The sequence below is a fragment of the Sphaerodactylus townsendi genome, linkage group LG01 (genome assembly GCF_021028975.2).
Source record: "Sphaerodactylus townsendi isolate TG3544 linkage group LG01, MPM_Stown_v2.3, whole genome shotgun sequence".
NCBI lineage: Eukaryota > Metazoa > Chordata > Lepidosauria > Squamata > Sphaerodactylidae > Sphaerodactylus > Sphaerodactylus townsendi.
In genome coordinates, this window is record NC_059425.1 from 142,702,270 (window position 1) to 142,717,423 (window position 15,154).

Consider the following 15,154-nt stretch of genomic DNA (forward strand, 5'->3'; position numbering starts at 1 on the left):
ATCCTCCCAAATTAAACTCACTATCAATACCATAATGCTTCATGCTGTCTTACTGTCATGCTCCAAAGTGGGCCTCCTTCGTCTGATAAAACAATGCACAGATTACTGTCAATCAAACATGCTGGAGATTAATTATAACAAATCAAAAATCCTAGTTTTTTCCAGATGATTGAAGATTTATAAGTGGGAAGTTAACAACATTAGCCCGGAGCAGGTTAAGCGATATAAATATTTAGGAATCATGTTCTTCTATAACTTCTCCTGGCGGCTGCATCGCAATTTGGCTTTAACCATAGCCTCTAACAGCTCCAGAGCATTCTCCTGTTTCTTATATAATACAGGCAATAGGTACATCCCCGCGGCACTTAATGTATTTAATGCCAGGGTTGGGTTGCAGCTTTTATATGCAGAGCTGTAGCTCCAAGAAGGCAGGGGGCGTCCCTACGCCGCTTTTCGCGCAGCGCACCCCAATGGCCCAAGTGGATGTGGTGAGCGTGCTTGGGGGGGGTGTTCCAGGGCAGGACGGGAGCACCAGGCGCTTTTCCCTCTTGCTACGCCTCTGATTAGATGGGTCCCCAATTTGGATAACTACAGTCAACCAAATTATTAATACCCTGCAATACAAAGTTTTACATAAAGTAATCGGTCTCCCTAACTGTGTCTCCTTCGCAGCTATATGGCTGGAAACAGGACAGAGCACTCTCGAGACTATGGCATGGTTAAGAACATTCAAATACTGACTCAAAATCCATTCTCAGCAGGACTCTTCCAGTTTTATCTACTCCTTTTTACAAGATAGAAATTCTATGAACTGGTACAATACCATTAAAAAAATTTTTTTTAATCTATTGGCCTCCCATTTGAATTGCTTTGTATGCTTACCTGCAGTGAGGCTTATAAGACCCTAAAAGCTAAACTTCTTGATTGGGAATTCCAATCATTGACAAATGCGGCCAAAAAGACCTGCTCACCCCTAAGTTTAGTAATCCCCCCCACACTCAAGGCCAAATAGCTAACTAGTGCAAAAATAATGATTTAGAGTCCACTTCATCAGATGTACTAGTAACTAGACTGTTCCTCACTGTCTCTGACAACTGTAATTTGCAGAAGGTTATGCTAGAACTAACATTTGTTGGTCTCTCAGGTGCCCCAACATGACTGTTTTTGCTGCAATGGACTTGCACAGCTACCGTATATACTCGCATATAAGTCGAATTTTTCAACACATTTTTGTGCTGAAAAAGCCCCCCTCGACTTATACGCAAGTCAGGTGTATTTTAAAAAATATTTTAGGGTTTTTACTTTGTCGGCCACCAGGAGACGCAGTTTTTAGACTAGCAGCACCAAAATTTCAGGGATTTTTCAAGAGACTCTCCTGATGATGCCACCCAAGCTTGGTAAAGTTTGGTTTAGGTGGTCCAAAGTTATGGACCCCCAAAGGGGGTTCCCCCATCCCGCATTGTTTCCACTGGCAGCTAATAGTAGATAGGGCTACCCTTTTGAGGGTCCATAACTTTGGACCCCCTCAACCAAACTTCACCAAACCTGGGTGGTATCATCAGGAGGGTCTCTAAAGATACTCTGAAATGTTAGTACTGCCAACATAAACATTCCTCCCCTGACCAAAAAATCCAGTTTTGAAGGATTTTAACTCTTGTGTTTTAGCTTGGTTGCTGGTTGAGCAAAGGTTTTTGTACTTTTAAAGTTATTGTTGAGACCATATTGTTTTTGTTGACCCTCTTTTCCACCTTCAAAGCTAGTTTACTGTTTTTCTTTGAAATAAATATTCAAAAACATTTAACCTACTGATGCCACAATTGATGTAATTTTATTGGTATTATTTTTATTTTTGAAATTTACCAGTAGCTGCGGCATTTCCCACCCTCGACTTATACGCGAGTCAATAAGTTTTCCCAGTTTTTAGTGGTAAAATTAGGTGCCTCAACTTATATGTGGGTCGACTTATACATGAGTAAATACAGTAATCTTCTGGAAAACACTGCACATTTCATCAACGACTAAGAACTCAAGAAATAAACATCCAATGTACCTACAAGACTGAATTACTGATTACTGTTCTGCAGAGGAGCAGACTATAATCGTAAATTAAAAGATGCAAAAAAGTCAAGAGGTATAGAGTTATCTGGAATAGAGGAATGTATAACGATATCATTCAAGCATTAACTGCGGGCAGAGTAGCTTGAATTAAAATCAATATATGGTTCAATTCACTGAAGAAATACGTCTGATTTAAATCAAAAATTTCCATTTATTATTTACTTCCTAAGCAGAACACCAAACTACTATAACTGCATATTGATCCAACACCACCTAGAAAAGCCTTTATACAAGCTTAGAGAATACCCCATAACTTTCTTAAATATTTTCCTTTAAAAATATATAAAATAATGTGTGTCATACAGCCAAGTCAGCCAAATCTGAGGATACTTAAATCCAGTGACTGGAGCTGTTAACAGGCAAGCTGTGAACAGATGGTGGGAAGTGCAGTCAAGTCACAACTGATTTGTGGTGACCCTGTAGGTTTTCAAGGAAAGATAAGTTCAGAGGTGGTTGGCCATTCCCTGCCTCCACGTGGACTAAGGAAATTCTGGGAGAACTGTGGCTAGCTAAAGGTCACCCACCAGGCTTTATGTGAAGCAGTATGGAATCAAATCTGGTTCTCCAGATTTGATTCTGCTTCTCTTAACCACTACACTAGTCTACAAACCTGGCAAACACCCAAAATAATAAAAAGGAACTTCTATAGCTTTAAGAGAGTCCATCAGTAGCTGTTGCTAGGCAATCACAGAATCCCAGGCTTGGCTTCTCTGGGTCAAAAGCAGAGGGAGGGGAAAGTGACCTTCCCAGGGCTGTTTGGGTCTTTGAGGAGAAATCATTGGGGCCATGTCCACCTGGCTACAACTACTAGGTGCAGAGGCGTAGCTGGGCCAAACTGCGCCTGGTGCACAGTGTGTTTTTTCCTCCCCCCACCCCCGCGGCGCCTCCCCCCGCCCCCTTCCCAAACTTACCTATGTTCCTTTTCTATTTCTAGTACTTTGTGAGGCTGAAAAAAGTGGCCTGTTCACAGTTCAGGGAAAAAACTGCCTAACAAACTATACTTCCCAGGAGACCTTGTGAGCCCCAAGGTCTCCTGGGAGCTGTACTTCCTCAGGCAGTTTTAGCCTGAACTGTAAATAGGCCGCTTTTTTTAGCCTCAAAAAGCACTAAAAAAAGAAAAAGAACGTAGGTAAGTGTGGAAAGGGGGGTGCCGCGGGGGGGGGGGGGGCGCAGGGAAAAGGGGGAATGGCCAGGGCCAATTTTCCACCCCCCAGGTGTGCGCCCGGTGCACGAGGCCCCCCCTGCTCCCTTGGCGCTCCACTGCTGACTAGGTCCATTGATACCTCCTGACTTGCATGGCTCACCTACTTGCCACTATTCAACAGCAGCCAGCCTATAAAAGCCACAGTCATACATTATATACTCTTACTATTGTGTTTTAGATTGTCCATTTATTTTATTGTAAGCCACCCAAAGCCTTGGTTGTTGAGGGAATGGTGGAGTATTTGATAAATAAATAATAAGTGTGGTGTAGATTCAGAACAGGGTTTGGGAGACCATGGTTCAAATCCTCACCTTGCTCTGGCAGCCAGTCACATACTTTCAGCCTAATCAACCCCACAGGGTTGTTGTGAGGATCAAAAGAATAATAAATACAAAATAATTAGGAAATATAGCTGAAAATGCATGGGTGATAAAAGGTAGTTTGGTGAAAGGCTGAGAAGAAGAGATGAAGAAGGGAAAGGATATATGGGTTGCAAGGAGGAAGGAAATAGTACAGAGAGGGGAAAACAGGGGAAAGTGAAGTTTCCTCCCACAAGCATTTGAGAGTTCCCTACCATGAAAGTAGGCCTGACCCACTGGCCAACACCATATAACTGGACAATAGTTTTCCTAGGTAGAGGCTGCTGAGGGGGGGGGGGGCGCAAGGAGAGAGGGAAAGCTGAAGACCAAGGGGAAGATAAATGTAGGTTCATTGTACGGGGGGAACGGGTGAAGGAAGCAGTTAAAGGAAGAGGCTATGGGGGTTTTCAAGGAAGGGAAAGAGGAAATAGTGGGGGAGGGAAATGAGATGTCTCCCCATCAAATCTTTGCAGGTTCTCACTTGCACATTCTAATGAGCAAATCAACTATACTTTAGAATACTTAAAACTGGTGACTGAAGCTGTAAACAAACAAGAGAGATCTTCCATAAACCTGGAAAAAAAACTTTGCAAAAAATCGGGGGGTCAAAAACCCCAAAATAATAAAAGGCACACCTTTCATTTTTAACAACAACAACAACAACAACAACAACAACAACAACAACAACAACAACAACAACAACAACAACAACAACAACAACAACAACAACAACAACAACAGAAGCTCTCAGTAGTTGCTAGTAGACAACCACAGAATTCAAGGCTTGGTTTCTGTCAGGAAAAGGCAGGGCAAGGGAACAGGGCCCTCTCAAGGGCTGTTTTGACCTTTGAAGGAGGACTCAGCAGAGCAACACAAAACTACTCAACTTCCATGAATGACCTAGGCCTGGCAGCTTGCTGCTGTTCTGTAGTAATCATCATAAGAAAGCCAGAGTGGTGTAGAAGTTAGAGCTTCATACTAGGGCCTGGGAGACTTGGGTTCAAATTGTCAGTCTGCCATGGAAGCTCACTAGGTAACAAAGGGCCAGTCACGTAGTTTCAGCCTAACCTACCTCACAGGGGGAAAAATGAGGAGCATGATGTAAGCTGCTTTAGTCAACACAGGAGAAAGGGAGGGAATATCTGAAGTAAATAAAAACCAATAGCTGACGATGGAAGGCAGATAAAATATAGGATGGTGAATGATTGAGAAGGAGAGCATGAGGCACGGAAAGAGAAGAAGATTCCAGGGTTTGCCAGAAGCAGGGGAAGAGGAAATAATGTTGGGAGGGGAATAAAAGTGAAAGGGATGCACACACACAACACACCCAGCCCAGCAGGTGCAGCCCCAACTTAGCCATAGTTTCCCCAGGTAGTGGCTGCTAGGAGGAGGGACAGTTGAAGACAGAGGAGGAGATAAAGGTGGGTTGGCTGTTGGGTGGGAAGGGGAGAAACAAGCAGGAAAAGGGGAGAGGCTATGAAGGCTTCCAGGGATAGGAAAGATGAAATAGTGGGAGATGGGGAAATGAGGTTCCCTCCCACAAGACCTTTCAAATACCTAAAGTTCAGGTTTAATACACATGTAAACATCCCACACACACAGCCTCTCTTACAATCAGCAGCTGTGACCTGTTTTTCAAGATGCTGGGACTCAACATTTAAAGATGCTTCTTCTTTCCTGTTTCCTTCTTTTTAACCCTGCCTCTCTTCCTTTGTCATAACTGCTCCGCCTACCCTTTGCCTACAAAAAAGTAAACAAACCCAACCTGAATACAGAGTTGCTGACTGGGCATTGTTCTTTGTGAGACAGAAAATGTGGACGCTTTCCAAATAGAGTACGGGCCCTACCTCAGAGATCAGATAAGGACTAGGCAAAGAATGTCAGTAAAAAGTCACCAGATACCGATTAGCTCACGACACCTGGGGGGCTCGGCCAGTCCCTTACAACCACTTTCAAACCATGATATAATTATATGAACTGTTGTACTGTATGATGACAAAGATATTTTGCCGTGTTTTCTTTACAAAGTAACCTTTCATAAATTCATACAAGGGTTGCAAGAACAACTTTAAAAGATAATGTGCAAGTTGAGATTTCATTTAAAACTAGTTTTAACAAAAACTAAAACTTTAAAAATCCAAATAAAATTTTTAAATTTTTATTTTTAGATTTAAGTCAGTGATTTTTATTTATCTAGATCTGGGAAGGAGGGGCGTGAAGTAATAAGATATATAAGAAAATAAAGCCTTAATAAAGCACACTGCTGAAGACAGTGCATATTAAAAGTATAAGGTGAATTACTTGACTTTGATTAGGCACTGAGCCATATTTAAAATGGCATCAGTTGTACTAACAGCACTATTCTAAACAAACTTCCATCATTCTAAGACTCTTCTATGGATACGGATATGACTCTTAAGATATAAACATGCTGTACCACATCACAACTGTTTGTTTTGTTCCTGAGTACCTGAGAAACAACCTGCTGATGAAACACAATGTTCACTGTCCCTATATGTCATTATAGACAGAAGCAAGTATATCAAATTATAGATGGACTTACATGAGCAATATGAAGAAAAGTTTTTTCCCCTTGAACAAAGGGGAGAAATAACAGAAAAATAAAGCAATTAGCTCCTGCTCAGGTTTCCTTAAGTCCTTAGTAACTTCTCCTTCAACCTAAACAGCTTTAAATATGCAACTCAAGATCCAAACTAGATCATGCAAGGGATTTTTAAAAGACCAAACCTTTAAACAGCTGATACTCTCCTTATGACCATATCACATTGATTTTGAAACATTCTTCTCTTATGTCTTCACAGTTAGGAAACTAACATCTGAGCTGTAGTCTTGGTGTTCCAACTCTGACATCAAAATCACTGCTTCTGGGAGAACACCCCAAAGGCATGCATTGTCTTCTGAAGGTTATTTCAACTAGGCTTGGTGATTTGGTAAACCCAAATAACAGAAAAACTTGAAATAAGTCATATCGGGTTTTTCTTTTACGAATAAAGGCTCAGGTGTATTCAAAAAGCCAAATACACCTGGGGCCAAATAACATTAGGCTTTTGGGCTTTTGAAATTTCCCTCCACTGCCATATGCCAATGTGAGCTTGGGAGCTAGTGGAAGGGGATAGAGACAGAGAGATCTTCACGCACATGTAGGATTTATCCCCTACAGGGTTTAAAAAACGTCAGGAGAGAAAGGGTCAGCCAGATGCATGCAGATCTATCAGTGCTTTCTGCATGCCGGATCTGTCCCCTGCCAGTGCTTTCCAAGTCTTGTGGGGCTTGAAAAGCATCAGCAGGAGAAGGGTTGGCCAGATCCTGTATGCTCAGCCCCCGAGGTCTTGGGAAAGGGCAGGGGGAAGAATACAAAAAATTCAGGATTGAGTCTTTTAACTCAAATACATTCAGTAATAGCTAAAGGAGCCAAAGGATATTGAAATTATTTGGCTTTACTGAAAATTTCAGAGTTAAAAAGCCCCCCAAACTTTACTGATCTTTTTTATTGATGCTCATGCCTAATTTCAATGTCTCCTCATGGCGGAAATCAAACTTTACCTCTAATTTCCCACTGAAGTTCTCTTCTCTTTTTTTCCATGTAACCAATTGATGGTGACCCCGGTAGGGTTTTCAAGGCCAGAGATATTTCACCATTGCCTGTTTCTGTATAGCAACCCTAGTATTGCCTCGTGATCTTTATCAAGAATGATCTGCCTTTGAGAGAACTGTTCTCATCTCAAATCTGAGACTCTGGAGAACGCCTCTCTGTTGATAATGTAATAAAACTTAACCTGGGTTTGTACCTGTGAACTTGCAGCAACACACCATAAAATAAAATAAATTTTGTTGAAAAAGAGAAGGGTTTTGAACAATACAGTTCCAGTGAACAGCTCAAGCACACACAAACAATAACGCTAACTTCCTATATACAAATACTACCCTGTTTCTCCGAAAATAAGACATCCCCTGAGAATAAGACGTAGTAGAGGTTTTGGTGAAGTGCTAAATATAAAACATCCCCCGAAAGTAAGACGTAGCAAAGTTTTTGTTTGGAAGCATGCCCGTCAAACAGAACACCAGAGCATGCAGCTGTGGAGCGGAAAAAATAAGACATCCCCTGAAAATAAGACGTAGTGCATCTTTGGGAGCAAAAATTAATATAAGACACTGTCTTATTTTCGGAGAAACACGGTAAATAAAGGTTCTGCAGTGCAGGTCTGAATTTCTTGAGCTCATAGCAAATGAAGTCCAACAAAGCAAACAGATATAACACAAGCAAGTGGTGAGGGGCAAAGAAACAGGGAGCAGGATGGAGTGGAATACACTATGGGTATGACCTAGCCCAGGGGTAGGGAACCTGCGGCTCTCCAGATGTTCAGGAACTACAATTCCCATCAGCCCCTGCCAGCATGGCCAATTGGCCATGCTGACAGAGGCTGATGGGAATTGTAGTTCCTGAACATCTGGAGAGCCGCAGGTTCCCTACCCCTGACCTAGCCAAACAGACTACATTTTATAGAAAATATGGATCATGAACCTCTTGCAACTAATTACCACTCTCCTTCCAAAGAGTCTTTTGGAAGATGAGCAAACCCCCTCTTCCAACTTGCTCCAGTTGCAACCAGTAAGCCAATTTATTGGCCTGGTGAAACATTCTTGATGCTAACAATCTCTGTGGGAAAGGGAGGTAGCTAGTACCTGTTGTTGATTGAACAGGGCAAAGGTAAAGTATAAATGGGATTTCACTTTGAAAACAGCTCATCTTTTGACAGTTTCCCATTCAAATACTAAGCAGGGCTAACTCTACTTAGCTTTCAAGGTTTGATGAAATTGGTTTAGCCTGGACTATCAAAGTCAGGGGTACTTTGATTATCTAATGAGATGTAAAATAAATGTAAGTTACTACACTTACTCAGAAAAAAATGACACCTGGCTTGACAACACTACATGTGAAAAGGTTCTGGGAGTCTTCGTAGACCATAAACGAAACATGAGTCGGAGTGTGATGCCGAGGCCAAGAAAGCCAATGCGATTTTGGGCTGTATCAATAGGAGTATAGTGTCAAGATTGAGGGATATAATTGTACCTCTCCACTTTGCATTGGTTAGACCTCACCTAAAATATTGTGTACAGTTCTGGGCACCGTAATTCAAGAAGGATATTGACAAGCTGGAACAGGTCCAGAGGAGAGCAACAAAAATGGTAAAAGGTCTGGAGTTCATACCCTACAAAGAGAGGCTTAGGGAGCTGGGGATGTTTAGTCTGGAGAAGCGTAGGTCAAGGGGGAACATGATAGCTATGTTTAAATACATGAAGGGATGCCATGTCGAAGAGGGAGCAAGCTTGTTTTCTGCTGTCTTAGAGAGTGGGACACAGAGTAATGGATTCAGGGTGCAGGAAAAGAGATTCCACCTAAACATTAGGAAGAACTTCCTGACCGTCAGGGCTGCTCAACAGTGGAATTCACTGCCTCAGAAAGTTGTGGAGTCTCTTTCTTTGGAGGTTTTTAAACAGAGCCTGGATGAACATATGTCGGGAGTGCTTTGATTGTGTGTTACTGCAGGGGTCTTGGACTGGATGGCCCTTTTGGTCTCTTCCAACTCTATGATTCTATGAGATACATGTAGCTCTTGATGCTGAATCCTCTGAACTTCCTGTTCTGAATGCCTCTTTTCCATATGCATACAAGTCTTGAAAAACTTTGTCCACTCACACAGGCATTGAAATTATGATGTTGCATGGTATATTCATAACAACTGTTTGTGTTACAGGACAATTCCTTAAAGGAATACTTTGAACCTTTGTGCTAGGGAGCTCAAAGTCTTTTTATACATGCTCCCTGTCCACTGAAAAATGAAGTTGGCTAAGTACTGTGACTGGAAAGGTGGTCCTTCCCTCCTTGCTGGCTCTGATTGTCTTCCTGGACAAAAGGAAGAAGTAACTGCATGAAATAATGAGGTCATTCAACCAACTAAGTAATGCATTATGTGCCTAGATAATTTTTATACCTCAATAAACATCCTTATGATTGGAATACAGCCAGAGAATTACCTAGGTGTGTCTAGAAATGTGGCTACACTGGACTGTTCTTCCTACTGATGTTGTTGTAATGCTGCCTTTGCTACTAGGAGTGGTTATATTACAACAGCATCACAGCTTCCGGTGTAACTAGACCGTACAATTAGGTTTCACAAAACAGTTTCACAGTTCTTTGTACTGTTGTCATAGTTTTGTTTTAATTACTAACAATATCGACCAAACTGTACTGAACCTCACACATTTAAACACAAGTATTTTGATCCCACTCAGAATTAAAATCCCTGCAGAATGATGCTGTGATATATTTAGATTCAAAAGTATGGACACCCTGACAGAGGTACACATGCCAAGTACCAAGGGAGGATGGGACAGTCTATTGTGACTAACATCTATTTTTCAAGGTTTCAGCAGGTTTACATCCATTCCATGGAATGGGATGCCAGAGTAACACCAGTGACTGTACAACACAGTTATTCTCCTGTTTTTACTTTTTTTCTTAGCATCATGTAATGTTTTGATAGTTTTCCAGTGCCATTTGCTCTACTGAACTGAGACATATTTTTGTGTATAAAGATATTTTCCTTTAAAGATCTCATCCAGGACTGTTCATCCACACACAGATCAGAAACTCCTGACTGGGCTAATATCCAATTTGCTGGCCGAGGAGGAGGAAGGGTGAAACAGCATACACACACAGAGACCACTCATAAATGCACATAGTTCCAATCTGAGCCTCATGCTGCAGGTAGAGAAAAAAGGGGCAGAAGTTGAATGGTGGGAGAGATTGGAGAAAGAAGAGAGAAGAGATGGACGGAAAGCCAAAGTGCACTCACATATACACAACTTCCTCACAGGCAAAGACAGCAGAAAGCATGGAGGGAATTCTTTTACACTAGGGACTATGCATCTTGTGGGGGAATAAAGGGAAAACCTGTTGGTTCCTGCCATTATAATTATAATCACATGAAATTTACAGCCAACTCTCCAGTGGCTTCACAGTGGAGAACAAGACCATTAATGAAAGACAAGCTGTTTTCAGAGTACAGTACTCCTACTACAAATCTTCCCATAAAAGAACGCTTCAGACGTTTCTGATGAACACCAGGATCCTCCAAAACAAAGCTTGGGCAGCAACATCCACATATACACAAATACAGAAAACAGGCATGTGGTTAGGAGCAGGGGACTCTAATCTGGAGAAATGAGTTTGATTCCCCACACCTCCACATGAGCAGCAGACTTTAATCTGATGAACCAAGTTTGTTTACCCACTCTAACACATAAAGCCTGATGGGTGATCTTGGACTAGTCACAGTTCTTTCAGAACTCTCTCACCCCCACCTACCTCACAAGGTGTCTGTTGTGTGGAGAGGAAGAGAAAGAGTTTGTAAGCCGCTTTGAGACTCCTCACAAATCCAAGCTCTTATCCACTTCTAAATGTTATTGTTATTTACATCCAATTGTACTACTAACAATGCCAACACAGGTGAACAGCAGCAACTTTATGCCAGTTAAGAATCCACTTAAGCAGCCACAAAAAAAGGGAGTAAATAGTTTAAAATTAATTATACAGACATCCACAGCTGGGCTACTGACTACTGAGTTCACTTTGGAAGCTCCAGTATGTGTTCTGGAAAAAAATTATCTATGTCAGTCACTACTGTGTCAAGGAAGTCAAGGGTCTAATGCATTTCTATGTATGTACCTGATGCATTTTCTTGTTTACCTCTCACAGTGGAATCTTTCAAAGTTAAACAGATTGATCTTAGACATGTTTACTCAAATGAAGAGCAACAGAGGTCAATAGCACTTACACTGAAGATAGCATACCCAGAATAACATTCTCAAACAGGTTCAGAATACGCCCATAATTCCTGCTCATGCTGCAACAATCATGGCGCTCCTGAGAAGACAGATTTAGTACTCCAGCAAAACATTTCCTTCCTGAAAATCAGGTATAGACCTATGGCTGGAGAATGGAAGCAACAGAAAATCCTCTCTTCTGTGTTTTCACTACTACTCAACATGCAAGTAAAACACCTCCTATGGCACTTATTTCTATCCCACAATTCATTTTAGAAAATGTATTATCACCATTTTTAAAAAACCAAGTGTGGAAAGTTCCAAAATGACTAGGAACCATCCTCAGGAACACATGAATGAAGAAAAGCAGCCGTGTAGATTGTTGACAATTCACACAATATTTATTTATTTATATCACACCCTCTCCTGGTCAGGGCCAGGTTCAGGGTAGTTAATAATGCAGTACCACATTCACAATTTCTGCAGCTGCAGTATCAGCACTTTCCATTGTCTCTATTCTCTAATAATTAGAAATTATGTAGTATTCACATACCATTAAGGCACACATGAATTTTCTTCACACAACTAAATTTCCAAGAATAAACAGAACTATTTGCACATAATAGATATTATCTCTTCATAATTAAAATAATTCTCCACTGCGATTTCAGGGCTACTATCAACATATCTAATTCTCAACATGGCAAAATTGTGGATACACACAAACATTTGGGCATTAACCTCCCCCCAAGATTACAGCAGCACCTGTATCATTTGTAGTTTCTGTTTTTGCAGGGTACTGTACAGTCTACATAAAGTAAACTCTTGGCTGACTAGGTATTGTCTATTGTTTTTGAAAGGAAACAGATTTCTTTGCAGCTCCCCCAGAGGACAAGAATTAAGAAAATGTCAACAACAATTCTGGCTTCTTATCACACACACATTCTTCTACAATCTTCATTCAGCCCCACTGTATAAACATACCACTCCTTTTGTTACTGAATCAAACAGACATGTGTGTAACCTGTAGAAAAACATCAGTTTTTAAAATGAACCCGGGAACTACAAACTGATGTTTACATTTTAGACAGAAACTTAAGATATGTCTCTGTATATAAGTGTGCTAATATCAAAATATTACACCTAAATCTGGTTTCTGTAGTGTGTAGCCCATTAACTAAGCTTGCCCACATGTCTTTGACAAGGTTTTCAAGTACAATCCTGAAAAGCTTTATATACCAGCAAAGTGTTCAGCTCTGTTCTTACAAGGTATCAGGTAGCTTCAACAGAGTTAATCGAGGACACACTATTACATTTGGAATGCCAGGAATTTGCATTGGTGGAAAGCAACAAATCTGAGGCCTCTAGAGGGAAGGAAATGTGGCAGAACAGCCCCATGAAATATTATACTCCCAGGTAACACTCATAAAAGTTGTCCGGGGCTATGGAATGAATTGGCATACTTTCCCCTTCCCTCACTTCCAGGGGATGAATCGATTTTAAAAAATAAAAAATCCCTATCAAGAAGAAAACATTGGTACACAGACCCAAAAAAATAAATCACAAAGCTCATCAGGGAGCGGAGAACGCGTACTAAAGAAAATACTGCTTTCTACAATTAAATAAGAGAAAACTACACAGCTCACAAAATCAGCTGTCCTGCTCAGTTATGGAGAAATGCATGAAGAGGACTCCAAATAGGGCAAAAAGCCAGGGAACATCCTAGCTCTACAGTTTTCACACAGGATGCTGGGGGATAGGGTAGGAACAGGCAGAGGATCTCCAGGTCGATCGTGGGCTTGAAAAAAACAAAACAGGGCCAGAAGCTGAGCAAGGAAAATCTGTTGTACCGCCGATGTCATCAAATCAGACTATGGTTTTGGAGAAACCCTCAACTAACGGCTGGGTTGCTTCTATCCCATATTTCCAGACCCCACAGGCGCCTGCTTCTGGCTAGGGCAGGGGAAGCGCTTTTTACCGCGTATGGGTAAATGCAAGCTACAAATGCCGCTTTCAACATTTCGCCCTCCCCTTCCCTTTGCAAGGGCAGCAGGAAATATCCCTTTCCGCCTCTCACCCGCCCTTTATTCCCAGTCTCGGGTTTCACTTCTTACCACCGTGGCCGAGCCCACCCGCAACAGGCAGAGAAAGGACGAGCACCCCGGGCCAAAAGCGCCTACCTGCCGGGCCTCTCACCTCCGGACTGGGGCGCCCGGGGCCGGCGCGCGCTTGCGCGCTCTCTCGCTCTGGCGTCGCCACTGCTAAAGAAACGCAGGCCTCGGCAGCAGCACCGGTGTGGCGTGACACAGGCATCCGAGGCCGGCGTCTACTTAACCGGCACAGGGGCCCGGCTTGCCTGCGCCCGCCTCCTCCTGTTCCTCGGCGGAGAGGCGGGAGAGCGACAGCAACAGTAGGCTCTGCCCAGCACAACCGCCGCTTCCTGCTTGCGAGGAGGCAGACGGGGGAGGCTTGGGAAGGAGCGCCCCAATCCTGCAACTAGGGCAACCAGCAGGAACTACTGGGGCATCCCGGGCTCCCTCCCACTCCGGCGTTGGGGCTCCGCGAATGCCCGTTCGCCGCTCCAGTTTTCGTCGGGATCTGGACCTTCCTCCTCCTGCTGGCTGCGCCCTCCCGACTCGAGTCCCCTCTGCGGCCGCGTGCGATGGGCCGGCTGGGGAGCGAGTAGCTTTCTTGCTCCCCGCGGGCGAGCTACAAAAGCGGGAATCAGCAGCAGGAGCTGCCGGCCCAGGACATGTTTGAATGACGCCTCCCTTGGTACTCCTGCTGCCACCACTCCCCTGTGACAAGGTGGCCACTCATTCCCGCGCTTCCTCGGAAGCAATGGGGACTTACTCACCTGTTATTCTGCCTGGCTGAAAGGGTCGCGCGCCAGTTAAAGCTTTTGGGGGGAACGGAGCCATGCTATCGGTGCGCCCAAGCTGCTGCAAGCACAGCAGGCCACAGTCACACCACCTACTGGCTTCATGCAGTGCAAACCGGCCCTTGCAAATACGGCCTCGCAGTAACTGCGCCTTTCTGCCGGTCCTTACAATTTAATAGTAGAGACCTGAAACGACGGGATCATAACGCCAACCTTGAACTCCTGATTTTTTAAGAAAACTCCCAGGTTTCTTAAAATTGAAAATCTTCAAAGGGGGCACAACTTTTCAAAGGGGGCAAGATGAACCTCAGGAATAAAACGTTGGTCCACTCATGATAAAGCTTTAGGAATGTTCAATGTATTGTCGAAGGCTTTCACGACCGGAATACCATCTGTGGCTGGATCCTCTGAAGATGCCAGCCACAGATGCAGGCGAAACGTCAGGAGAGAATGCTGCTAGAACACGGCCATACAGCCCAGAAACCACACAGCACCCAAACTTTAGGAATGTTCTTTTCCACTCAGACAAATTATTTACATTATAATCTAGATAAAGCGGTAGACAAGAAAACAAGAAAAGTGGGCCAGCTTGTAGCTTCTTCATAAGCAATTGCTTCTTAATTAGGAAGGCTTAGTCGCTGCCTCTTGGAGATAAGATTTGGCAGTCAATTAATCTGAGGCATAATTCTAGCCCCACATCTGGCTTTTAATCACGTTTTGCTCCAGAGGCAGATACAGATCCAT

At 43.0% G+C, this 15,154-nt stretch overlaps 1 protein-coding gene across 3 annotated transcripts in view; it reads right to left on the reverse strand.

The window, feature by feature from the left end:
• The window catches only part of FAM135A (family with sequence similarity 135 member A), an 84,657-nt gene extending 70,159 nt beyond the window's left edge, over window positions 1–14,498 (reverse strand). For 2 of the 3 annotated variants that reach the window (XM_048496297.1, XM_048496287.1), the window contains exon 1: window positions 14,387–14,498. The gene's annotated coding sequence lies outside the window, so the exon portion shown is untranslated. Of the gene's footprint in view, window positions 1–13,709; window positions 13,984–14,386 lie in introns of those variants that run through there. The other variant, XM_048496277.1, reaches the window with a different exon arrangement.
• Window positions 14,499–15,154: the final 656 nt, after the last annotated feature.